This window comes from Dermacentor variabilis, chromosome 2, assembly GCF_050947875.1.
Source record: "Dermacentor variabilis isolate Ectoservices chromosome 2, ASM5094787v1, whole genome shotgun sequence".
Taxonomy (NCBI): domain Eukaryota; kingdom Metazoa; phylum Arthropoda; class Arachnida; order Ixodida; family Ixodidae; genus Dermacentor; species Dermacentor variabilis.
The window spans coordinates 70,158,163-70,184,307 of NC_134569.1; positions in this window are offsets into that span (position 1 = coordinate 70,158,163).

Consider the following 26,145-nt stretch of genomic DNA (forward strand, 5'->3'; position numbering starts at 1 on the left):
GGCGCCACTCGCCCGCACCAAGGAGGTTACAACATAACATTATATTTGCTACCCGTTGCGTTCTTAGAGAGTGATTCAGGAGAATAAAAACTTTTCCGCCGTCAGAATAGCGATGATATTGATAAGGCACATAATTTGCAGAAAATCCTCATAACTGTGTAACCACCACTCTACACAAAGATAGATACATTGTTTAGTCCTTTCAATGAAGTTTCCTATGTCATCTATATTAGCTTTATTACTTCTGCATTTAACGACTAATGAAGCTACGGAAAAATTTCGCTGATCACTATGTGATGTTCCGCACCTTACAAGCCCTCGTCACTCGTGATAGACTTATCTCACACTTTTATAGAACATGTCGTATTATTATCCGGTTGATTATTCAACCGGAGTTGATTATTATCAACTCCGGTTTTCAACTTAATCCAACTTCGCCTTCATACTCTACAGATCGGCTTACCGATCGGACCAGGTACTGTTAGTGGATTTGCCGTCATCATCACGGCTTGTTTGAAGCGGTGGAACTCCTGGAATAAGAAGTTTTGTGGCGCCGTCACACGGTTTTTAGAAGTCGTCAGTCAATGGACAGACGCGGCGGCCACTGTTTGCGGGTTCAACTCTGGGACCAAGCGGCGCCTGCTCAGGGCAAGACCCGTGTCTGCGAAAACCCTCTCACCTTGGTGTGGTCAGTGAAATCTGTGCGGAAGTGAGTGTGTAAACCCTCCCCCTCAAAGGCGGGTTTTAAAAGATGGCTTTGGAGGCTCCGGATTGGCCGACGGTGAACGGCCGTTTTCCTTCACCTAGGGATCTAGGGAGGACAGAGTGTTTATAAGCAGCGGTTGCGCGGCTGCTGAGTGTGCATTCCTCTTTCATACATGCTAGACAGCTGAACTGTAACGTTGTCATGTAGACACTGTAAATAAATCCCATATATTCCTTGTTCTCGATGAGACCAAGTCCTTCCCTTCAACAACTTCCTCAGCGTGGATGAGTTGGACGACCGCATGGGCCAGCTACCATCGATTTCATGCCCGACCCGAATCCTTACAATTGTGAAGGCGACCTATTTCTTCAAGGCTATATTTTCGAATCCAAGTGAACAAATAACATTAGTACGTCTCTCAGATCAAATTTATCGTACGAGACGAAGCGAAACACGAAAAGTAATTTCCCAAATGCTCGATATTTTTTAATCACTTTTTGCTTGTCCGGGGCTTACTTTGGGGCTATTAAGAGTAGAAATCAAGTTTCTCCGATAGTCGAATTATCGGTTTTGGACTTAATCTAACTTCGCCTTCATGCTCTACAGATTGGCCTTCTGAAGCTCACTAAACATGTAGCAATCTGCAACACTGCTCCACAACTCGTCCAGGTTTCTAAGCGTCACTTTCACACGTGTCAAGATAGCATTAATCTTCTCCATGAAGGCTTTATTTTCGACATGCAGTTTTAATTATGTTGAAGCAGTCTTCAAATTTCAGCTTCGCTCACCTGAAGTTGCCGCAGAGCAGTGTGCCCAATGTACTAAGGTTTAGGTTGCAGATCTCTGCATAAAAGTAGTCGCAACAAATAAAATGAGCCATGGCTCATGAGCACAAAGCAACAGATACAATGAAACAGTGGCATATTGACACTATGCGCAAGCCACATATGTGTGAAGTGCGAAGAGCAACCATCAAGGCATACAGCACCAATTTACCACGAAATTGAGCCTAAATAATCTGCGTGAAGAGCCAAAATTTTAACAATGCTGCTATTTGTCGTACTGGTTTCACAACCGAGGTGCAGTCTGCAGCTGGACTTGTTGTTGGGATATTTCGTTCACACTTAATAACGTACTGTGGCAGGAAGGCACCAAAGGAAAGGAGGCATGCAGACACACGTCACAGGCGCTATTAACAGCCAAGCAGTTAGTAGCACCTGTGAGGTGTGTCTGTGCGTCTTTCTTGTAATTTTGCCTTCGGGCTACAATATGTCGTTAACCTAAGGATCTTCGAATGGGTCTTCTAGGCTGTGGTTGAGCTCTACGAAATCGCAAAAGACCCAAGCTTCGCCTGAGAGAATTGTTCAATTTCAGTAGCACGCATAACACTAACCATTGACAAAACTACCGCTGACCATTACCGTCAGCAATCTGCCAAAGGTCGTTGCGACCGGAAAAGAAGACTCCTAGATGGGACCACACCATGTGTAACGAGCGCAACCTTTCAGGGCCCAGCCGACGAAAACCTGCTCGAACAGAAAAAACGTGGGCAGCACTGCCACTGTAGTGCACCGTCCGCATTGTGTCCATCCAACTAATTAATGCTCGGGGGAAATGAGATCAGTATGTTACGTAGAAAAGTTACCACGCACTCAGTTAAAGATATAGAGAATACAATTACCAGGAAGATATTTTCAAAGAATATCGCGAAGAGAATGTTTAATAATTCATCTATTTGCCCATGGCACAAAGTAGTCGTTCGGGCAGAATGAAAAGAAACTCTTCGTTCCCCTGGCACAGCGCTCCTTCATACCCCTCCTCTCCTCCCATCACATACCCTCCCCTCCTCCCCCTCTTTTCTAAGACATATTCTTATGATGAAACTTACGAAAATCCTGCCTGTAAATGTGTATACGGCAAGTTTATCATTCGAGAAAAAGGCGCATTGTGTTACGTTTGTTCGACCTGCGGGGGCTGGCGACCTTCGGGGAAGTGACAGTCTTCAACCGAACGGCGCCACCATGTCTACTGCGGCGACTCGCTCTGTAAGGACGACAATACGCGGTGTCCCCAAGCGAGCGACGCCGGGATGTCTACACGCAGTCGGCGGACCAGGTATTGTTAGTGGATTCGCCGTCATCATGACGGCTTGTTTGAAGCGGTCGAACTCCTGGAATAAGAAGTTTTGTGGCGCCGTCTCACGGTTTTTAGAAGTCGTCAGTCAATGGACATACGCGGCGGCCACTGTCTGCGGGTTCAACTCTGCGACGAAGCGGCGCCTGCTCAGGGCAAGACCCGTGTCTGCGAAAACCCTCTCACCTTGGTGTGTTCAGTGAAATCTGTGCGGAAGTGAGTGTGTAAATCCTCCCCCTCAAAGGCGGGTTTGGGACGATGGCTTTGGAAGCTCCGAATTGGTCGACGGTGAACGGCCGTTTTCCTTCACCTAGGGATCTAGAGAGGACAGAGTGTTTATAAGCAGCGGTTGCGCGGCTGGTGAATGTGCATTCCTCTTTCATACATACTAGACAGATGAACTGTAACGTTGTCATGTAGATATTGCAAATAAATCCCATATATTCCTCGTTCTCGATGAGAACAAGTCCTTCCCTTCAACAACGTCCTCAGCGTGGATGAGTTGGACGACGGCATGGGCCAGCTACCATATTTCATGCCCCACCGAATCCTTACAATTGTGAAGACGACCTATTTTTTCAAGGCTATATTTTCGAATCCAAGTGAACAAATAACATTAGTACGTCTCTCAGATCAAATTTATCGTACGAGACGAAGCGAAACACGAAAAGTAATTTCCCAAATGCTCGATATTTTTTAATCACTTTTTGCTTGTCCGGGGCTTACTTTGAGGCTATTAAGAGTAGAAATCAAGTTTCTCCGATAGTCGAATTATCTTTCACTAAAGATGCTTTAGTGGCAGCGAGGAACATTGTCAAACTAGATGCACCATGTCTTCATCTGACGCTGTCTACAGTTCGCGTTCCGAAGTAATGCCGAAGGATCAGTCTCTGTGAAATTCACTATCCTCCAGTAACATCATGACAAAGCAAACTCTCCACACTACGTCGGCCACGTTTCTTCTAAATGTGGTTAAAATAATTCGTTTGCGCGAGCTGTATTTTTCTGCTGTAATATCGAAAGTAAGGTGAAATGACCGAAAAAGAGCTTCAGATGACTATACTCTTGAATGGTGCAGTCTGCGATTCTTTGATCGCAGCATCGGACACTAAATGCATACATGCCATCGGGTGAGAGCTGTAATTCGCAAAAAATCCCACGAATGGAAGGTCGGCCCTATAAACTTCACCATGAATACACACTTTTCCACGTCTTTCCGCGATTTATTATGGACTTAAATTCACACTGCTGCTTCACAAGCAGCAGCAAACATGGAACAGAGACTATCAAGACACATTGTCTTTAGATCCTGCTCATTTTTTCTGCGACATTGCTATTGTCGATTTTGCCTCCTTCAGGAACTACACTGAATAAACTTGCTAAAAGCGAGTTCCTCAGTGATATACGGTGCCTTGTACTGCCTCAAGGAGGAGACGCAGGTACCACTTAATTCCTTTATCGCATAGCTTTTTTTTAATCTTCCGTCACTCCGTCTATCAATACGGTTAAAACTTTTTTTCGCAAACAGACCTTGTTTTTCATAAAGTATGGTGCAACATTCATAAAATCGTAGAACGGGCCCTAATTTATAAACATTACGAGAAACTGAGCAGAGTTCGCAAGTATGTTGTAGGGTTGTCCTCAAGTTTAGCAAGGAAAGCAAAAAACTTGAGAGGTGGTGCCATGGTTCGGCCATTGTACAATGCGTTCCACTGTTAAATGGAACACATGGGCGTACATCACGCGCGAAATTTTTCCTTCAGAATGTGCACAATCACCCTGACTTACAGGAGATGGCAAGTGATTGGTGGTGGTCGCACCACTCTACGCGTCTTTGCACTCCTTGGCACAGCTTTTGCGGGCACTTGCAGCTAGAGCACCAGCAAAGTGAGAGCCACACGTTAGAGTGTTCTAATAGATCGATCCCAATACAACCGTCTAGTCTCACGACGCCACCGCTGCCGCGGTGCATGCTGGTACTTGTAGTCATTCGGCCGCTCCAGCCACCCGGAGTACCTGTGCGTCCAGTCTCCGAACGATTTTTGTCAATATTTGGCTCGTGATGAGCCATCATGTGATGGGAGGATTCACCTTCTGCATTCCTGTAGTACGAGTCAATCTGTGCCCCACAGTCCACACACGAGCCAGGCTAAAGAACCAGCTACATTTATCAAAAACATTAAATGGCTTCACTGCATTATGCTTGTACCCTATCAGTATCTATTCTTTCTGGTGTCACACCGTGCTGCAAATATGATGACGGCAACTCTGCCACTGCTGGCATAAGTTCTACTTATAGACGTTCTCATTTGCATTATTACTTATTATCTAAACATTCCCTAAGGACACAAAGATGGTTATTATCATGGGACGGAGGGCGCACATAAAATAGGCAAAGAAACCTGTAATAATGAAAAAATTTAATAAGGTAGCAAATAAAGAAATAGCAAATAAGGATATGATATAATAGCAGCGCAAAAGAAATGCCTGCAACGTAATAGGACGGGAACAGCACAAAAATTATAATGAGAATCAATCCAACGTAATTAAAAGTAATCACAGGGAAAACATTGACCATTTTGATACGTTGCCATTGCATGAGTGCATTGCAACCATAATGCCGTCTTGTAGGGGATAGTTTTAAAGCTGATCTGCAACCACAGCAGCTGCTATGGAAAGGAAAAAAATGACGACCATTCCACTCTGTGGATATGCAATGGCAGCCAAAGCTGACGATAGTCAAAGCTCTCAAACGAAAAGGAAAATGCTTTAGCTGCCATTCCATCTTCACAGAGTGGAATGGTTGTCATTTTTTGGGTTGCGAGTCTGGCGTCGTTGCTCGTTTGGAGGTGCCAAGTTCGCGATTGTCGCTTTCGTTCAGCTTCGCCGGAACGTTCTCCGTCGGTGGTCATTTCGCGCCGGCGCCGTTTACATTTGCTGTTCCCTCCAGCGCTCCTCGTACGCATGTTGTTCTTCGAGTGTACGAACTATACGTGTCCGCCCCATCGATAACGCAGCTGTCTTTAGCGCGTTATTTTAGCGCGTTACGGAAGGTTAGTCATATACAGTTTTCGCTTAAAAATAGGCTGCTCTGAAGTAACTGTGTGCGCTTGCGACTTGAACGCTAGCGCGGCACTTGTTGACCCTAGGTTCTTACACGCGGCTTAATCGACCAGTACGAATCACTGATGAAAGCATATCACGGCTGCTTATAAGGGAGAGCGGCGCTTATTCACGTGCGCAAAACACGGGATGCTCACCTCACGCCACGCAGTCGGATTTTTCGAAGCAGCAACCGTACCATTCGCTCGAATGCAAATAAAAAACGCCGCCTAGCTTACCCAAGAACTAGATTTCGCTGTTACCGAAGTCTGCAAGTTGTGCGCGGAACCTATGTAACTAAGCATCATTAGGGCACGAAACCTTCGGCGCCGTATTTCATACATGTCTCCGGCAGGTAGATAAATCCAATTTTGTCCGTCACTAAGCAAACATAACGATATAGTCACCGAGATGCATGTGCAAAAATAGTAACGCAAAACGACCGCGTACATCAGCATGTACTACATACACATTTCGAACAAATACGATACTCAACGCTTAATCAACGGGAAAAAACTAAATGAAAGAGCAGCAGGCACTTTTGAGCGTTCACCTCGCCTGCTGCAGTGAACAGCCGATGTAATTTCTTAAAATACCCACATGACGAATTTTTCGCGGTGGTGGAGTTGCAGAGATATCGGGAAGCTCGTGCGCAGTACTCAACGAGCGGGGACTGCGATGGTGTGGTTCACCAATTGAGTACAACCAAGATGGTGGCAGTGCCAGCACCCCAAAACCTGCGCATGCGCAGATTGGTCGGTGGGATCAGTCTATTACCGGCGTACTGCACTCTACATTTTCAATCGATCCGCGTATAAAGTCGTACGCCCTTGTAACGAAGTGCTTGGGGACTCCGAAATCATTCATTATACAGGTCCACTTCTTTGTAAACATCGCGCCCCGCGTAGCTGACATATAGCAGCGACAGAATTATTGTTTGGTTATACACGTCATTTTGTTGTAAAGACGTTTGTTGTTGGGGCTCTCGACTATGTTGAAGGACATAGGTGCCGGGGTTTGAAATCTTGCGTCAGACATTACCCGTTCGAGTACCATCAAAATGAATCGAAATGTGAAATAAAAGAAAGCTGATCACAACGCCTTTTGCGTGCAATTACTTCGAAGATTTACCTGCAATAACTTCATGGCTTGCACTGAGATTTACACTGAGCGAGAAGGGGGAGAGCATGAGGGCACCTTTAGGTTCTGTTGATTTCATAGTAAAATAAAATTTACAAATCAAAGCATTCATCCACTCTCACATGCTTTCGTCGTGTTTTCTCTGAACCTGTCTTCATTAGAATATTCTAAAGCACCATATAAGGAAAATTTCTTAGAAGCGTATTCCTGAATGGATCAAGATTTGTTGAATGGATCACGAGCTTACGTTAGGCAATAAGCCCTTTCCGTCGTGCTTAGAGCTTCGCGCACGGTCAGCTAAAGTTAACATCACTGTCACTATCAGCTACAGTTCTCACCACAAGCGCGCAAAACTGTCCAAAGTGCGAGAGGTCACAGGAGTGCCACGTCAAGGTGGTCCTCTGTAATCTTTCGTTTTAGCTATAGTCGGGACATCCGAAATCTCTACCACATCATTTGTTCTTTTATTCCTTTTTAAGGCGAATGCCTTAAGTGGCTCACACCCCCGACGACCTTGAAAAAGAAGCGTCGTCTGGTCCAATGGTACAAAAACTATCATCAGCAGCAATTGCTCATGCCCCTCTAAGCAAAAAAAAATGTAATAGCTCATCACCCATAAAACACAAATAACAGCATACGTTTCAATCCCTTGCTTAGAGGATGCAACGTAAAGTCGAAGAGAAACGTCGTTGGTGCAAGTCTGACCCCACTATACGAGCGCACGCAGCCAGAGCTAAGCGTCGAAAACGAGCCAATGAAGCCGAACTGCGAAAGCAGCAAAGCGACGAGGCGAGACGGCGCATTAGCAAGTGTAGTGTGTATTTTCGACTTCATGTGTTAGAGGAGTGCAAATGCTGCCGAACGTTTTATTTATTTATGTTTTTATTTATTTTTTTACTGTGAAAGCATTACTTGGCTCATTGTGGGACCTCGCCGTCATCAGAAAGACGTGGCAAAAGAACGGCACACAAATTACGCCACCTTCATCTAACTAAAAAAAAAAACAGTGGCCACAGTGGGGATTCGATTCTTAGCCAAACTGCTATTACAACCTTTCCGTAGCCGAGCGCGCTAACCAATGCGTCATCATTGCTATATTTTTTTCTTTCCTTTATTGCATAAAATTATGAGTAGCGTCATTCGAAAATTCTTACATTACATTACGACTCAGATAAAAAAATAAATGCACTCATGCTATGCAGTCCAATAAAAATTCTCAATTCGGTCAAACACAAGTGTCCAGACGCGAAATTCATTCAGGAACGGGATCAAATGTTCCAAATACACGATGTACTTGAGCAGCCTCTTCTCGAAATACAGATCATCTGGAGCGAGGCGGCTCGACATGTCTGTTGATCATTCAGTTTCTCCATAATGAATGGAGTCCTAATAACATAAACGAATCTCATGATGTATTACGGACTGTCTTTTTGAAAGGAAGGAACCGGATACCATAAGATGTGAGTGAAAAGTATTTTTATAGTTTTTTTCTAAAATTTCCCAAAAATGAAATGCGTCACGAGAAAGAATAAAATAACGTTCTACTGTCTCGGGTTGATTGCAAAGTCTATAGTTTGTAATCCAGGGTGCATATAATCCTTTTTCCTGAAGCCATGTTTTAACTGGCAGGGTGGACTGTGTGCGGCTTAAAGAAAACTGCTTGCGCTGAACCATTGACTGAAAAAGTTCTGTTGGAACCTCTGCCCGATCCTTGTCATCAGCCTGATAGTCTGAAGGCTCTCAACAAGTTTTTGCATGAGAGCCGACTGGACAAGAAACTTTGAAGATTCATGGAGCATGCAACATTTTCGCACCAACTTGTTCCTCATAATCAAGGTATTCTCTATTCTTTCTTTCTAGACCCATTCCCCTTCCCAAACGACCAGTAGCCGGCACCTCTCAGTATTTCTCTCATAATATATATATATGACATGCCACAGAACATCTTCACTAAACAGAGACCGTGTTGCGTCACCGGTATACCCACTTCAGTGACGAATATTTTCAAAGGCTGCGCAAGTGGTTGGGCGATGCTTAACGGACGGTCCAACAGATGGCGCACGGCGCAGTACAAGCACCTGCACTGCGCATATCACTTCCTTTTCCATCATGCCGATCTGGAGCATGCCAGGCGAAACAATCAAGCATTCTTTAAAAATCCCACTCTATCTCAAGGCTGTTCATTCTGTGTATTCTCCCTCTGACTATTCCCTCTGAAGACTATTCTCCCTCTGTGTCTCAATAAACTATGCATGGTCATGACGTATTAAATTCCTGGCAGTATTGCACATGTGATTTTTTATCTCTAATAAGGCGATCCTTTCTTTTTCAGATTTTTACTACCACCTTTGTTTTCATGTCTACACCACGCCGTTTTCACGTATTTTTATGTGGGTTCGTTCTCCGACCACATGATTTTCATTGGTGTGTTTACGTTATATTTCTGCCGCCTTTAGGTTATTGTACTCGCGGACTACTTTCTGTGGCTATGAAGGGAAAGCTACAGAGGCAAAGTGCGCACAAGTGAGAGCACTCCTAAAAAGAGTCCCGCGTTTAATTTCACGTTAGCTTAGGGTGGGGAAGAGAGAACATAAGCACCTTATAAGCAACCATGAAATAAGACATAACACACCACTGGTTGTTAAAGGTTACTTGTTTTGCGTATATTCCCTTCCGCGTCTGGGCAAACGCGAAACCGTCGCACGTGGAAGCTCCGTCAATTCAGCGTCTGTTCCAAGCAAAAAAAAAAAAAAAAGCGCTGTCGAACGCTGCCGGACTACTTGGCGTGCGTACACATTTGCAGCAACCACGCACCCTTAGCTTTCCTTTCATAGTCACAGAAAGTTGTCCACGATTATAGCTTTCAAACCACAATTAGCGGCGTGCAAGCGATCAAATACTGCCACGAAAGTATCTCGCGTCCTGAAAGGTTATATATTGCGCAAGCACGAATCTACCCTCTCGTGAACCAAACTTCTTAAGCACAACCTTTCATCTCCTGCATACTAAATACATGTAATTTGACCCAAATTCTAACAATAAATTCTGATTCTGATTCTGATTCCATTTGTGTTAAGTAGAGTTCTTATCGGTGCTCAGATGTGTCGATAGTTTCATTGCACACTCTTGTATTTATACTATTTATACTATACTAGTTCCGGTGTACAGAAAAATAAAATTATGCAAGGAAGATAAATTCAAACTTTAATCAATTAAAAAGATTTAACTGTAAGAACAAAATAAAAATTGGGAAAACACGAAAGTCCCGCATGCATAACTGTATAAACAACTCTAGACGAGGAGGGAAAAAGACTTCACTTTTTATCACCCCATTGAGGAGAGAAAGAAAATATTTCAAATAGCACAACAATATCATTACTTTAGAGTTTCATATTTTCATTGAAATCTCATATTCAAAGCGAACATACATGGCCAAAACTTTATTTTTTCCGGAAAGAGCTTTTCACGATAAGGTATGAAAGTGCGCCATAAAAATGAAGCCCTGGATAACGCCGCGCCATTGGAAAGTTTTAACTGCACCTACGCTTTTAAATTGTTTTTAGCCCCTTACATTCGCTCGGTGCTATGCATAAAATGTATATAACTCTGCCGCCGCAATAAAGGTTCAGAATACGCGATCGCCTCGTGCCAGATTTATCGGGGCACAAGGACGTTTGTAGTTCGTTGTAAATTTCACAAACGCTAAAACGACTTCGCAGCCGACGACGCTAGGCCATCAAAATGCCCTCGGTGAAATTTCGTCTTGCAGTTTCACATCACAACACTTCTGCCCGCACACGCGCACTCAGGAGGCAGGACAAAAGGCAAACTTAACGTTGAAGGTCGTTCAGTCGAGGAAACTGGCCAACGTTGAAGAGAACTCAAGGGAACTCGCGATTTGAGCATACCGACAGCGGAAGATACCTCCAGTTACAACTGGCCGCGCGAGATAAAAGCTCTCGCATTTAACCAGCTAGCCACAGTAAAACATTTCACGTTTATATATACGGAAGAAGTCTTCTTCATGGTTACGTACTGCGCCTACAACATATTTCTTTATTTGGTGGGGGGAGGCTGGAGATCTTATACGCAAAGGAGTGGCCCCGAATTTTGATAAGCTCGTATCACGATATAGCTATTCGAGAAATATGCAGCTCATATTCACTGATTTTTAGTTTGAATGCAAAGCCCAAGCCCCAGAAGAGTCTTTCAGCGCTGGGCTTTCAAAACACATACTTATTTTGCCATCTCTGCTGCTGTCATGACCCCATATTTTGTAGAGCAGGGCGCGGGCGAGACAATCTCTGGCAGCAATGAAAATAGATACAACCTCATCTACGATTGTAACGCAGACACACGCAAACTACTGGCCTTATCGTTGCCTTTTGTGCGTGTATGTGTGTGTGCGTGTGCGTGCGTGTGTGTGTGCGTGTGCGTGTGTGTGTGCGTGTGTGCGTGTGCGTGTGTGTGTGCGTGTGTGCGTGTGTGTGTGTGTGCGTGTGTGTGTGGGGGTGTGCGTGCGTGTATGCGTGTGTGCGTGTGCGTGCGTGTGTGCGTGTGTGCGTGTGCGTGTGTGTGTGCGTGTGTGTGTGTGCGTGTGTGTGTGTGGGGGTGCGCGTGCGTGTGTGTGCGGGTGCGCGTGCGTGTGTGTGCGGGTGCGCGTGCGCGTGTGTGCGTGCGTGCGTGTTGTACATAAACATAGGTGGCACATTGCATGCAGAATCCGCTTTGAGGCTCGTCTAAAGGGTATTGGGGCAAATGCATCTGAAATTTCTCTCAAATTGGGAGCATAGTGAGGCAATTTCCTGGAGATTAATGTCCAGACAAACTTCTCCAGCATACGTCGAAAAATCTCTCTCCCGCTTTTGAAACAGTAAGATGTGATTACAAAAACTAAACATAGCAGCATTTACTCCTGTCAACATCTAAAAAAAAACATTTTAGCCAATAGAAGGTGACGATTAATAGTAATGCGAGACTTCAAGATTGGCATCTGAAGAATTCATAACCACTTGACGGCTCGCGAAAGCTGCCGCTGATGCGCAACAGCGCATTCGGGATAACTTCACCCACATCACCGAAGGTGAATTGAAAAAGAGCACAGCTGTCCCTCATCTAGTAAATACTGCTTAGACTCGCGTTGTCCCCGCCTTACCATCGGTCGTGCATGATGGAGGAGTTTTACAAGCCATGGTTAATGTCATGCATAGTTTTTTTTTTTTTACATTTAGCGTAAGCGGCGCTGATCAGTGGTTGGCGCCTTCGCTATTGTCTCACTTGCTATCCTAAGCGAGTGCCAATTTTCTTACCCGGCGTTCGGGTAATACAAAGGTATCGTGAAAGCGGATTCCACATTTTAAAAAAACACTTGTTAAAGAAATAGAGCGCCGCTTCCCGAAACATGTCATGATAGACTGATTTATTTATATAAAGGTACATCACAGGCTCTGGTCGGAGCATTCAGTGATGGGGATTATGCAATAAAATACGTGACGAGCATGAACAAGAACAAAGAAAAGTAACAGTAAGCACAACGAAAGAATGAATCATTATACAGTCTCAGTTGGTAAAATGTGCATATAAGCGCTCACGGAAATGTTCGCGGTTAGTGATTGAAACAATGGCATCTGGAAGATTGTTCGAAAGTGCGATGGCTTGTGGCAAAGCCGAAGATTTGAAAGCTTTAGTTTTACCAAATATGGGTTTGATGCTGAGGTGATTATGAAGGCATCTGGATGTACGTAATGGTTTTTCAAGTGGCAGTGGGGATGGGGTTAAGCTGTGAATATATTTGTGTATTAAGCATAAAAGAGCAACAGAACGACGAATACTTAACGTGTGGAGTGGAATGCCTAGTTTAATTTTTGTTATACTGGAATGGCGGTTATAGTTACATTAAAAGAATCGAGCGGCTCTAATTTGTACGGCTTCTAGCATTGAAATTAAATACTCTTGATGAGGCGACCAGATGGACGAAGCAAATTCAAGCTGTGGGCGGACGAAGGTTAAATATGCCAGTTTGCGTGTATGAGCTGAGCAATGACGTAAATTTCGACGTAAGTCCTCCAGCGTTTCTGACGCTTTAGCACATATGTTGGTAATATGCAATTTCCATGAAATGTCGGATGTAAGGTGCAAGCCTAAGTACTTATATGATACCGCACGGGGCAGTGAAACGTTGTTTATAGAATACGTGAAGTTAGAAAGTGACTGTTTACGAGTAAAGGAAATTGTTTTGCACTTCGAGTTCGAGTTCAATGTCATAAGCCAGTTTTCACACCAGGCATAAACGAGATTAAGGTCTTTTTGGAGGATCCAATCGTCATCATGACTTTCAATAGCGCAGTATACGATGCAGTAGTCAGCAAATTAATACAGTAAACCCTCAGTTGTACGAACGTCGGTTTATCGAATATTTCAGAATAACAAACTTTTAAATAATCCCCGGCAGTTTTCCCATAGATTCTATGCAAAAATGTTTCACTTAAACGAATTTCGAAACAGTCAATATTTCAGTTTAACGGACTCGCTCAGAGGACCAAGGCTTGCACTGCACTGCACTGCACTGCAGGCGCAACCGATGCCCGCCCTCCTCAAACCGACGCTCCAGCGGCAATGTAACGTCGCTGGCGCTACAGCGATCCTGGGGCAAAGCGGCTTCGCGGAAAACGAACTGCAACGAGGCATGGCCTCCAAGATTGCCCGCACAAAAAGAGCAAGAATTGATCTCGGAGACTTGAAACAAAGTAACATCGCTGTCGCTTACAACGCCGCAACAGCAAAGCGGCGATCTGTTATATCACAAACCACGTGCTGTGTGTTTTTTCCGACCGGCTAGTCGTGGCATGGTCGCCGTCTCTTTCTTTCCAGTCTCGTCGGTTCCGCGGGTGCACACAAATGACCCACGTGGTGTGTTTGTCATTGATATGCACAAATTCCATTTCACACATTTCTAAGACTATGGATGCCATGTCCTTTGCTCCATGAATTGCACTTCAAACTTTTGACTCTGCATGCCATGTCTTATGTTGGTCTAGTGAATATTCTGTTTAGTGAACTTTCAGTTATGTGAACTATTTCCTTCGGTCCCTTGAAATTCACTCAAGTGAGAGTTCACTATAGTCGCATGCAAGAGGAAATGTTAGAAGGTACGTCATTAACAGAAATTTAAAAAAGGAAAGGGCCTAGCATGCTGTCCTGCTGAACACCGGATGTGACATCAGGAAAACAAGAAGGCTGTAGCTGAGGACGCCGGAATAATTTTGATCACTTGGGTGTTTTTAACATGCACCTGAAGCGCGATAGACGAGTGTTATTGCATTCAGTCCCCATCGGAATGCAGCCGCGACGGCCAGGTTTCGAACCATCGACCTCGTGGACGGCAGCTGAACGCCATAGCCAGTGAGTCACCGCGGCGGCTTAAAGCGATGGTTGTGCTGCATACATTGAAATGAGGATTCTGCAAGCGATCACAAGCTGTTTCATGAGTGAGGCGATTTATACATAAGTAGTGTTAACCTTTGTACATTAGATGTAAGCCGTTTCGTAGACAAGCAGCCGTAAACAAGGAGCAAGATACACACAAACACACGCACGCACGCACGCACGCACTCACGCACGCGCACAACACAAATTTTAGAAGCGCGGTGAGGTTAAAAGAAGCGTCTGGAATCGTGGTTTCTCGTGCATAGCCTAATTTCTCAATGGCCAAATCATAGCCGTGCACGTGCCAGACACGCACAATCACCCAATGTATAAACACACTGGTTGGGTGGCGCTACTCTCCGCCCTAGTCAGTGCTGAAGTCGTTAACTGCACAAGTGGGGAAGCGTCCACATTTATTCTTTTACTGTCCTGTCGTGCCCTCTGCGGGAAACAAGTTATCTTCGTTTTTCAATGTGTATAAGTGCTCATATATTAGCATGAACAGAGTGCTTTAGCCATCCGCACGATCCCCTTCTTAGCATCCTCAGGTATTGGTACGGCGCACAATCAGCAATCAGCACCCAGCAACTGTGACCGCAATTGTCATCGTTGGCACCATCGCGACCAGTACATATTACCGTGAAGAAATAGGCCTGTGTGAAACTCTCAATTTATGCCTGAAGAATACAAAGCGCTACGCCAGGCAGGATTGAAATGTTTAGCGAAATATTGACTCCCTTTTGAAGCGAAGATGATAAATTTAGAATAGAGCAAAATCGCGAAATAAACTTGAGATTAAAAAAATGTAACGACACTGTCTTAGGTGTTAGAACGACACCGTCTTAGGTGTTAGGTAATCAAATTGAAGTTGATGCAGCACAGGTGCGGATGCATAAAAGTCAATAGTGCACTGGATACATCGTTTCAGTGACATAGTGGTGTACTTTCTTTTATTCTGCGCGCAGTTAGGGCATGAGCTAGTTTCCCGATGCACCTCTATAGCCTGTGTGTCAAACAACGTTTCCAGGGCGATTATAATTAATATTCATTCGACGACAAATGCACGCCGGACATACATACCAAGCGTATCATCGATTTATTTATATTTCTGCGGAGACAATCGGTAAATGCTTCAAACTTCCCATAGAAAATCAATTGCATGTTCCCAACTAGCAAAGGTCTATCGCGGTCGAAGTCGGAGCTAATGAATCGTGCAGAAACGCGCGAGCATAGGCAAGCTCGAGCGGTAGAAAGCGTTAGCGTTTACTGACGTTCGTTCGAGCGAGAACAAAACAACCCCGGTGACCGTTCTCTCGAAATAGGCAAACTTATGTTGCGCGCCAGGAACCTATACATACGACAAGCGGTTGATTGCTTTTTTTTCTTAGGCGGGCTCTTTGCAGCACTTTAAGACCAACCTAGATTGGAAAAGCGCTGCACACGCGCGGTCGCGTGGTAGAAGGATGCCTGCAGACGAAAAAAAGGCTTTCTAATGCCAAGCTCTCAAAAGGAGTACAGACGAGGGAAAGAGTGAGACAGAAAGGAACGACTTGGGGACATGGAAAGAAGGCTGCAAATGGGAATGTCCGACACGCTTGAAGAATGCAATCTCGCGACTCAGAAGGCTAACGCTAATATAAGCGACTATGATCGTTTCGAGATTGTGACTGTGATTTCTAGTTTACTCAGCGAAGGAAGGCAGGTGTCATTGAGTAAGCGTGTCGAGGTTATAAGGTAGCATGACTCGCCTCTTTTGAACGTTTCCAGCCATTGGTTAATTTCGCTAATAGACTCGATGCTCTCCCTCTTTAGCATGCGACCCATGGGGGAGCGAATGATGTGCTGAGATTGCTGGGCGATGCTTCGTGAGAACTGTGGCGCCTCTGACCTTTCTCTTCGTCATCAAGATCTTATTATTTTTCTCTTTCAATCAATATTCGCAGCGTCGTTTGCACTCACTGTACTGTGAACGATGTGCGCCGCTTTCTGTATGCTTTTCCATAGAAGTCCAAGCACTAAGAAAAGAGAGCGCTTCATAAGCTCGGCGACGCTTGAGATATAAAGCAGTTTCCGGTATCAATTTACGAAGTTAATAAGTATTATTGAAAAAACCATGCACAGGATAAAAAGGAAAATAAGAGTATAAGTGAAAAAGGAAGCAGTTGTAATCTGTAGTACGAGGCAAATCAGCGCTTTATACGATGAATCAGTGCTTGCATTCGTCTGTAATTTTACCAGTTGTGATCTTGTGACTGCACTACCTAAATTTAGTGTCATATACATTTCCAGGAGAACTAGGGATGCTGTCGCTAATAAAAGGGTAGTTACAATAAATTCGTTATATAAAGACAACATCTTGATATTTGCCTCTGTAGTTGATTTATGCTTTATCTTTGTTATACTCGCTGGCAAGCAACTGACGCATGCCAAGTTTACGCTATCATGTTATATTGATTTAGTTCTGGTATGCCATTTCCTTTATGAAAAAAAAGAAAATCTTCAGTTTACTTCGTAAGTCTTCTCACATACAAGGTAGCCAAGCAGTCATGCATGCTTTGGTTAACTTTCAGTCTCGTAAACTGGGCTTCTGCGATGTGCGCGCGACGTCGTACTCGTGGTGGAAGAAGTACCCAACAACTGCTGCACAAACTCAAGGAGAAACATTCAACAGCACGAACAAAATGCAGGCCGCAGAAAAATGTGAAAAGGGGGATGAATGAAGAAGAAAGCACAAGGCACGCGAGGAGGCGAGTGAGGTGCATGTTTTAAAATAATATGGCCCGCAAATTTATATTAACAATCCATTTTATATCCCATTTTTAACACACAATATTCAATGTCAGTTTCCTATTGTGTTTACCTACTGCCGCCCTGTTCGTGGTCGATACCCCCGTAGCCATACCAGTAGGCACCAAACCAAACAAAAGCTCCAGGCCTGGCTACAGATAAACGGCGCCAGTTCGCGGAACGTCGGCAGATCGTTTTCAAGCAGATTTAGGAGGCAGCTCTTTCGTTCTAAACAACCGGGATGTCTATGGGACGAGCACGCGCTCCGATTGAGCTGTGCCTAAAGGGTGGAGACGACCTGCCAGTCGGGCGAGTGGACGTGAGCCTGCTCCATGACCTGGGCTAACGCTCGCCGTTCCTGAGGGTTAGTCCTATACCCGGCCCTGCCGACTTCCCCCGGAGGGCGCAGCAGCTACCCGTTCGTCGACAGCGTTGGTCCATTTTTGTCTGACCTCCCGTTTGTTTAATAGGCGTAATCAGCTATATACTTAGTGCATATCTGTGACTGTGCTAGCATCCAATCGATGTTATAATTGCATGTTAGGACTACATTTTAGCCTGAGTTCTTTAGTGTTGTACTTATAACTCTTTTCGTGACTGTTCTGTCAACAGATCGCATTCGTGAACAAATAGATTTGTCTTTTTATTAGTACCAAGGCAGCCCTTGCGTGGCTGATACCTTCATATGAACCTGTGTTTCGTCGGCGGTAACGTAAATTTGACGTCAGGAGATTGGAATACAAACAGATTGGAACAGCTTCGCGTTATAGGATCCGTGATCCTGGTTTAGGTCCCGTCTACGCATATCCCGCGGCTACATTGTTTCATTCTTTTTTTTTCTTTCGCTTGCAATTTTTTACAACTGTCAGGTGCTGAATGGCACCGATTCGTGTTACTGCCTCGTTTTGAAATTTCCTACTTATCTGCTGCAAGACACGCATAACTCATAGTGATGCAAAGCAAATCACCACGATTCAACCAGACTCCAATACAGTCTAGTGCTAGTTTATGCCGAGTTTGCATTTTTTTAAAGGTTATTATGGTTGTTAAAGATTATGTGACCTCACGTTGTCCTCCTCGGGTATGGTTTTTCTCCGGCCGTGAAGAGTTCTAGCCGCGACAAAAACAGAACGTGCATAAAGAGCTTGGCGAGCAACGAGTGGTAAGGCAAGAAGCGTAATTTGCTATGCCGCCGCTCGACTAATAGCAAATGATAGCACTTGCCAACAGCAACGGTAGCTTTCTGACACGTCCAGAGTCGTTCCGTTAGGTTTGGCGGTGCGAGCACAGCAGTTATGCCTTTTATTGTTTTTGTGGGGCGGGTCGCTCCACACAGAATTATGTTAATTAAAGCCGACCGAGGCTGAAGCCGTCAAAGAGGTGCGTCGGCAAAGTGCTGCCGTTATGCGTCACCCTTAATAATGATGGATCCTTAAGCGTTATGGGTTTTGCCTCCATTCGCGAAAGTATGCATACCAACTAACGCTCGGTTAAACCACTTTCTTAGTGCGTATTGTTATTGATGCTTGAGGCGTCGCTATTGCTCATTTTGCAGTTGATGCCTTGATTTCTTTATTATGATGCAACAGACACTGTGCAGATAAATTATTGTTGGCATCTTTAGCTGGGCCTTTCATCCGATACCCAGAGCGCCTTCAGCGGCTACATGTACTATGCCAGAAGCACGGAAGTATACGCATACGAAAAACATTACTGTACGTCATTAGTCGAAGAGCGCATTTGCTTTGCCATGGGCTGAGAATGTGCTGTAGTGGCAAGCTCGAATGCCGTTGAAAGTGCAGTGCCGACTTCAAAGACTCCTTCTCTCTCTCTGATGCGTAGCAGCAGCCGTCACACAGAAGATGTTGCAGGTCTTCAGGGACGTTACATTCAGAGCACCATGGTGAGTGCGTGAGTTGAATCTCACACCTGAAGTAGTTTGTGTACGCCACGTTGAGTTTTATGCCATGAAGGAATGTTTGGTCTTGTCCATTGTGGCCTCGCGGCATGTAAATGTCACACGATGTATCTATTTGTTATAGAGGTCTGTACTGGTAGCTGGCATTTGTCCAGGGGAATCTCTGGAGACGCCGAGTGTGTGAACATACCAGTGTCACCACGTCTTTTCTCGAAAAAGGCATCGAGACCATTTCTCTCGAAGTGTCGTGTCCAGCTTCGGCATCATGGTCAACCTGGACGTTGCCGTGTATTCCGCAGTGGGCTGGTAATCCCTGCAGTGGGCTGTTAACCACTGCAGTACAACGCTGTGATGCAGTTACGTTGCATAGGCGTCTGATGTCCATTACGAGTTGTTACAACATGCGTGGCGACTTAAGGGACTGCAGGGCTGCTCTTGAGTCGGTGAAGATGACCGAAAGACTCGTCGTTCTCGTCAATGATGTAAATCAAAGCGGCCTGCAGTGCAGTTCAGTGATTGTTGTTGAAGTACGGTGACTGAGAGCGGCAGAGATGCTAACACCCGCAAACGTAATCCACACACCAATGGCAGATGATATAGGTGTAACGGAGCCATCAGTGTAAATATGGCGGTGAGCCCTGTAGCTGGTGTAAACATGCTCTAGAGCAAAATACATCAGCGCTGGCCAGGAGTAGTTCCCTTACTCTTGAACCCAGGCATGGAAGTGACAATAGACCACTAAGGAATTTTCTACGGTGGGTCCGTCGGCCTAGAAGGGCTATGACAATTCAGCGGGAGCAAGTTCCGCATTACAGGACCGCTGTTTAAAGCAAGGGGATGATCCGGCACTGTGGTGGCAAAGCGCATGTGCACTCGAAAAAACTCCTGCTGCAGAAGCGCTGGAACCGACAGACGCCTGCTTTCTGCAAGGGCTCCTAGACTTTTTCGGTAGACCGAGGCACACCCTCAGGACTTTTGCTTGCGCACCGGTGATTTTTTTATGTTGGTTTGCGAAATGCCCTGTAGCATAGGAATGCTGTATCTTAAGAGACTTTCGTAAAAGCCCTGACATATGCGGAAGGTAGACATTCTTGTTCATCAGCAACCAGTCCAAGCATGTCAATACCGTCTTCTTCGTAAGCTTCCCCACGCAGCTAAACAGAGCAATCGGAAGATAGGTGTTTATATGTCTGTTGGAGATTTGCCAGGCTTCAGGATGGGGGTAACACGAGTTCGTTTACGGGAAGGTTCAAGACGGCCACTCTCCTAGCTGGCATTGAATATGGTAACTAGGCACATCTTTGCCTTCTCGCTTAAATGTTTCAACCCGGCGTAGCTGACGCAGTGGGGACCAGGAGATGACACCTTGTTCACTAACGCCAATGCACCAAGTAGCTCCATGATCGAAAAAGGTTTGTCTACTTCAACAGTGGTTACTGTCGCTGAAACATACTGTGCTGCTCAGGGAATGACAAGAAGCACTGCGTAAGCACTTTGTTGCATGCTCTACACTGGGAAAGAAAACGTTTCTCTAAGCAAACGACGTTGATATGATGGCTGCTCTTAGTAATAATACGCTTTTTATGTCGTAATAGTTACCCGTAATTTTGCACATGCACAGAAATCTGTAGATTCTTTCGCTGTGTTTGAAAGCATACTACGATACCTTTGTACTAGAGGCACGAAGATCGGAAGATAAGCTCAACGGCAACGGATTCAGTCAGGCCTAGGCGATAACGCGCAAACAGGTTGAGAGCTCCCGGTGCAATCTGGGGCATTCATTTGGTGGCTGCAGCTTACACTTGGACAATTTCAATGATGGGGTGACACAGTGGGCGTCGAGTCAATGTTGTGTTGTTAGACTCCACCAAAACATTGTGTGTGCTTTACATTGCATTTGGTTTACTTGGGTACAGAGTCTACGCTCAATATCAGTCCTCACTCGAACGTCAAGTTGCGCTACTGCGTAAATGTTTTCACTTCGAGTACCTGCAACCGAGAAATGTCAGCCAAAATGACATTTGGAATAGCTGTCGAGCACTTGTTTCAGGGCTGTGGGTTTTTTAGTACAAAAACACGTACATTCAATATTGCTTGCTTCTTGTTTCCAAGAGTTCGAGCGTGAGGTTACAAGATGAAGTGACAATAAAGACATATTACGATGCCTATTTCATAACTGCTCAGTGCGCTATGAAATGTTGCATAGGTAATTACTTCGTAACGGATTCCTAACGAATAAGCACGATTCATTAGACGATCATTAATTTAACATCGTGTCAGGTGAAGCATTTACACGTCAGAAACCAATGGCAACATATTATTTGCGTGTAACAGTCCTACCAGCAAGAACATGATTAGCAGCGCATTCTTTAATTTCAAAAGTTAGAACTATCATGAGTGCCGCTTTACATTTGGTCTCCGGGCATTCTGTTTAACCACTTTTATATAAATAATTGACCAGCTCAATATGCTGAGGGTGGCGCATGCAGTTTATCATATTTAATGCTTCATTTACATGTAAGTAAACCTTACTGCGAGATACTTTAGAATAGTTCGTCCATATGTCACGAAGTTCCTATTTTTTTCAAGCTTCCATAATGTATCCCACGAGCAAACTAGTGTACTCATAAGTTTCAACACATGGCCATGATTTCATTGACTAATTCTGTTTCTCGCGCAGAAGAATAACAAAACCAGGTTTGCTGCTTACACTATAGAAACCTACGTATTTCTTGCTATACCAAGCAGACCCATGGCACTGCAAGAGAGAGAGAGAGAGAGAGAATAAACATTTTTATTGGGTGAATGCAGCTTTGGAGAGGCGTCCTCATTCCAGAATGCCTTGAGCTCGGGCCGCGTCCTGGGCCCTCGCAATCAGCCGTTGCTGATCCTCGAGGTCAGAGCTGGCCAAGGCTCTCTCCCAAAGCTCGTTAGTGGGGTAAGGGTTCGGAGGATTTAATGGTGCCGCTCTGCAACCCCCTATAATATGCCTGAGGGACCCGGGCTCTGCGCAGAAGCGGCATTGCGGAGAGAATTGTGTAGGGTCTATGAGGTGATTTCTGGTTGGGCGGGGGAATGTATTAACCTGTAGAGCTCGGACGAAGCGCTCCTGCTCTCTAGGTAGTGACTTGTGTGGGGGTGCATATGTTCTGCGGGTTAGCTTGTAGTGTTGTGTGATGTCTTGGTACGAGACTAGAGGGTGCATGCGCTCGGGTTCAGATTCCTCGGCGTCGGCTCGGTGGGTCAGATCTCAAGCCACGTGCTTGGCGACCTCGTTGCAAGGAATGCCTTGATGAGCTGGCGCCCAGATGATCATGACTGATCTCGTTGGCGGCTTTTGATTGATGATCCGGAGCGTAGTGGTATGAATTCTGCCGCTAGCAAAGTTGCGGCACGCCTGTTGGGAGTCGGTCACTATGACTTCAACCTCTGTTTGGGAGAGCGTGAGGGCTATGGCCGCTTCCTCGGCTTGGAGGGGATTGTTTCGTGTGAGCGAAATGCTGCTTCGATGTTCTTAGCTGACGACTACGGTGGCTGTTGTGGCTGCGCGTCTGGAGTAAGAAGCCGCGTCCGTGTAGGCTGTAGAGGGTAAAGTCCCGTATCGCTTGTTTATTGCCAGGGCGCTGGCCTCCCTTCGCTCGGTGTGGTGCACTGGGTGCATATTGCGAGGTAGAGGACGTACGGTGCTGTTGCTCCGGATGGCATGGGGTAAGCTCACAGTCTGAGGCGGCGGATGGCTCAGAGGGGCAGAGAGCCCCAGACATAAGAGAATGGACCTCCCTGCTTCCGTAACCGCCAGCCTTGTTCGCTGACTGGATAAATGTGCCTCGATCAGCTCCTCGGCGGTGTTGTGCACACCTAGTCGTAGTAGGCGTTCTGGGGACGTACTGACTGGCAGGCCCATCGCCTGCTTATATGCCTTTCTGATCATTGTGTTGATTTTCTTGAGTTCCGTCGCGTTGAGTAGTGCGTATGGAATAGCGTAAGTTATTCGAGACACGACGAAGGCTTGGACAAGCCGAAGCGTGTCCGCCTGCCCCATGCCTCTTGTCTTGGTTGCTATTCGCCGGATCATGTGTGTAACTTGGGCTGTTGTATTCTTAAGCTTTTGAATTAATATTGTATTGGTACGATCCGACTGGAAAACCATTCCCAATATCTTTACGCTACGCACTTTATACACACTTTATACAAGTGTCCCTCCACTTGTATGTTGATAGTGGGCGAGTCGGATGTGTGCTTCTTTCGCGTCGAGACCAGGAGTAGCTCCGACTTTTGGGAGGCGCAGCTGAGCCCGCATGACTTAGCATAGTCACTCACCACGTCTGCAGCTTTCTGCAAGCGGTTCTCTATTTCCCCAATGCACCCTGTGGACGACCAGATGGTTATGTCATAGGCATATAGGCCATGCCGGATCCCTGGGATGTTATCGAGGAGCGGCGGTAGGCCTATTAGGGCGATATTGAAAAGGAAAGGGGATAACACTGCGCCCTGTGGTGTGCCGCGCCCGCCCAGTAGGAAGGGGTTTGTGGTTTTGTCCCCGACCTTTAGGATGGCTTTTATATCTGAGAGGAAATCTCTGATATAGGAGTACGTCCTGGCCCCACAGCCCAGCGTGTTTAGCCTCTGTAAGATTGCTGTATGTTTGACGTTATCGAACGCCCCTTTAAGACCTAAGGCGAGGATAGTCATGGGGGAGTTGTGTGTTGCTGGTACAATCACCTCCTCTTTCAGCTGAACTAGAATGTCTTGGATTGAGCGGTGTGTACGGAATCCTATCATCGTTGTTGGAAGTTTCCCCGAGTCCTCCAGGAATGGTTGTAGCTGGTTGAGAACGATGTGCTCTAGGAGCTTTCCTACACACGAAGTGAGGGAGATCGGTCGTAGGTTCTCAATGGCTGGTGGCTTGCCTGGCTTCGGTATCAGACGAACCTCGGCTATTTTCCAGTTCTGCGCGTAGATAAATATACACTCGTACGGACAGAACAAATATAAAAAGGCTGTCTCAGTTTGTCGCTATAGGCTGCGGGACATTCATTGCAGAGGCAAGCCAGTGCAAGTGTACTCAGAAAACAGCAGTGCGAGCCAAGTTTCGTCTCTTAAGGACAAAATATAAAGTTTGTTGAGAGGAAGGACAGAGGAGGCGTGGCGGTGCCCAAGCCTCTGCCACTAGGGCAGAGTGCGCAGTGATCCGGGCTTCTGATATATTCCTGGCCGAAGGATGGCATCTCTGCTTCTATAATTTTTTTTCTTTTCTCACAAGAACTAAAACAAAAAAGAACAAAAAGTGAGCAGTATTTGCTGCGTGCCTTGCGTCTTCATTTTCGATAGCGTTTTATACTACGTGCTTCCCTCAGGCTGCGGTCATATCAGGACCTCGGCCAGGGCCAGGCGAATGGAACCGAGGGTGAGGCTGCCGTTGTGTATAGATTGCTTCGGCCACTAACTTCAACACTACTGTGGTGATGGCAGGTGCACTTGCAGTTGATGCGGTGTGACCGGCGAGACTCCGGGAGAAGTGAGCACCATTTCCGGCAACCTATAGTTGACGATGCATCACTGTCCCGTCCCCATTTTGGCACTTTTGAGTTTGTGTGTCCCATCTACTTTTTCAGTTTTACATGTTTGTTTCAGGAGTGTTGGCGTTGATATCCAAAAGTTGGTACGAATGGTTGCGTTAATTATTTTGAGGCAGCCCGTTAGCAGCACAGCCCAGAAAAGTCTTACATATAGCGCAAGCAGCTCGTCGTGACGGCTCAGATTGATCGATTCTGTAATTGATCTGCATGCATCTATATATTTCACTTCACTTTATTTATTTACAAAAAAACATTGGGAGTCCTCCAAGCAAAAAAGTTGTCATACACAACTTTAGCGCACCTGGGGACCATAGAGACAACAGGCAAAATGATACATTCCCAAAACAAATTCTTACGTCTAGATGACGCGTCCTGAAGGTAACGAAATTAGCACGGGATATGTGTATTTCTATGGGAAAACTTGAGAACCGCTTCAGAAAATTTCTTGTGATGCACTCTTTCCACGAAAATAAAAATTGCAGTTTTGCCCGAAATCGAAGCACTGAAAGTGATGGCAAGGTTGAGCGTTGCGTTGAAGACATCTCAGAAATCTGACGTGCTGACATGCATGCATGCGTGCGTGTGTGTGCGCGTGTGTGTGCGCGTGTGTGCGCGATGATATGACTTTCAGAAAGCTTGGCGAGAGAAATAGAAGAGAATGTGTTGCGGCTTCTTACTTTGTACGGACCTTCAAGTCTGCCCTCATTTCTCTGCTCCAGTTTGTCGTATTAAAGATAAGGCAGATTTGTATCAGAAGAAAACTTACGGCAACCGTATTCCGTGAAGCGTCTCGCTACTTTCAGATACAAAGTTAATATACGTACAGAGCTGCTTACCATACACTCATACCTTCCTGTTAACAAATGTGCAAGGCGGGATCATGCGAAAGCAAGCGGGAGAATGTACGACTCCTAGGACACTTCAACGGCAATCAGCGCTAGTGCAGCGGAGAGCTCGCTATATTAACAAAGCAAGCGTTTGGAAATGCCTCTAGGCGTTATATACGTTACAGAAAATTAGGTTAGAGCAGAATGCACGTAAAATGCGTAATAATCGACCTTCGAAACGCCGAAATCAACAAAAGTTTTCTACTATTAGAAAAAATAAAAGTACATGCCGCGGGCACGGCGACAATGGCATGACAGCAGTGGAGTCGACGACAGGAAGAGGACGATCGAACGACCACGACGACTTGAAAACGCAGCAACGTTCACAAAAAGTCCCAGTGTCCCCAGAAATGCGAAGCAGCGATTGCGATAGCAAATTAGCAGACAGCCATACAAAGTAAGGATAGGACTTTTATTAGCCTTATCAACTTGTAAACATTCTATTGCTAACAAAATTAAGAAGCATGG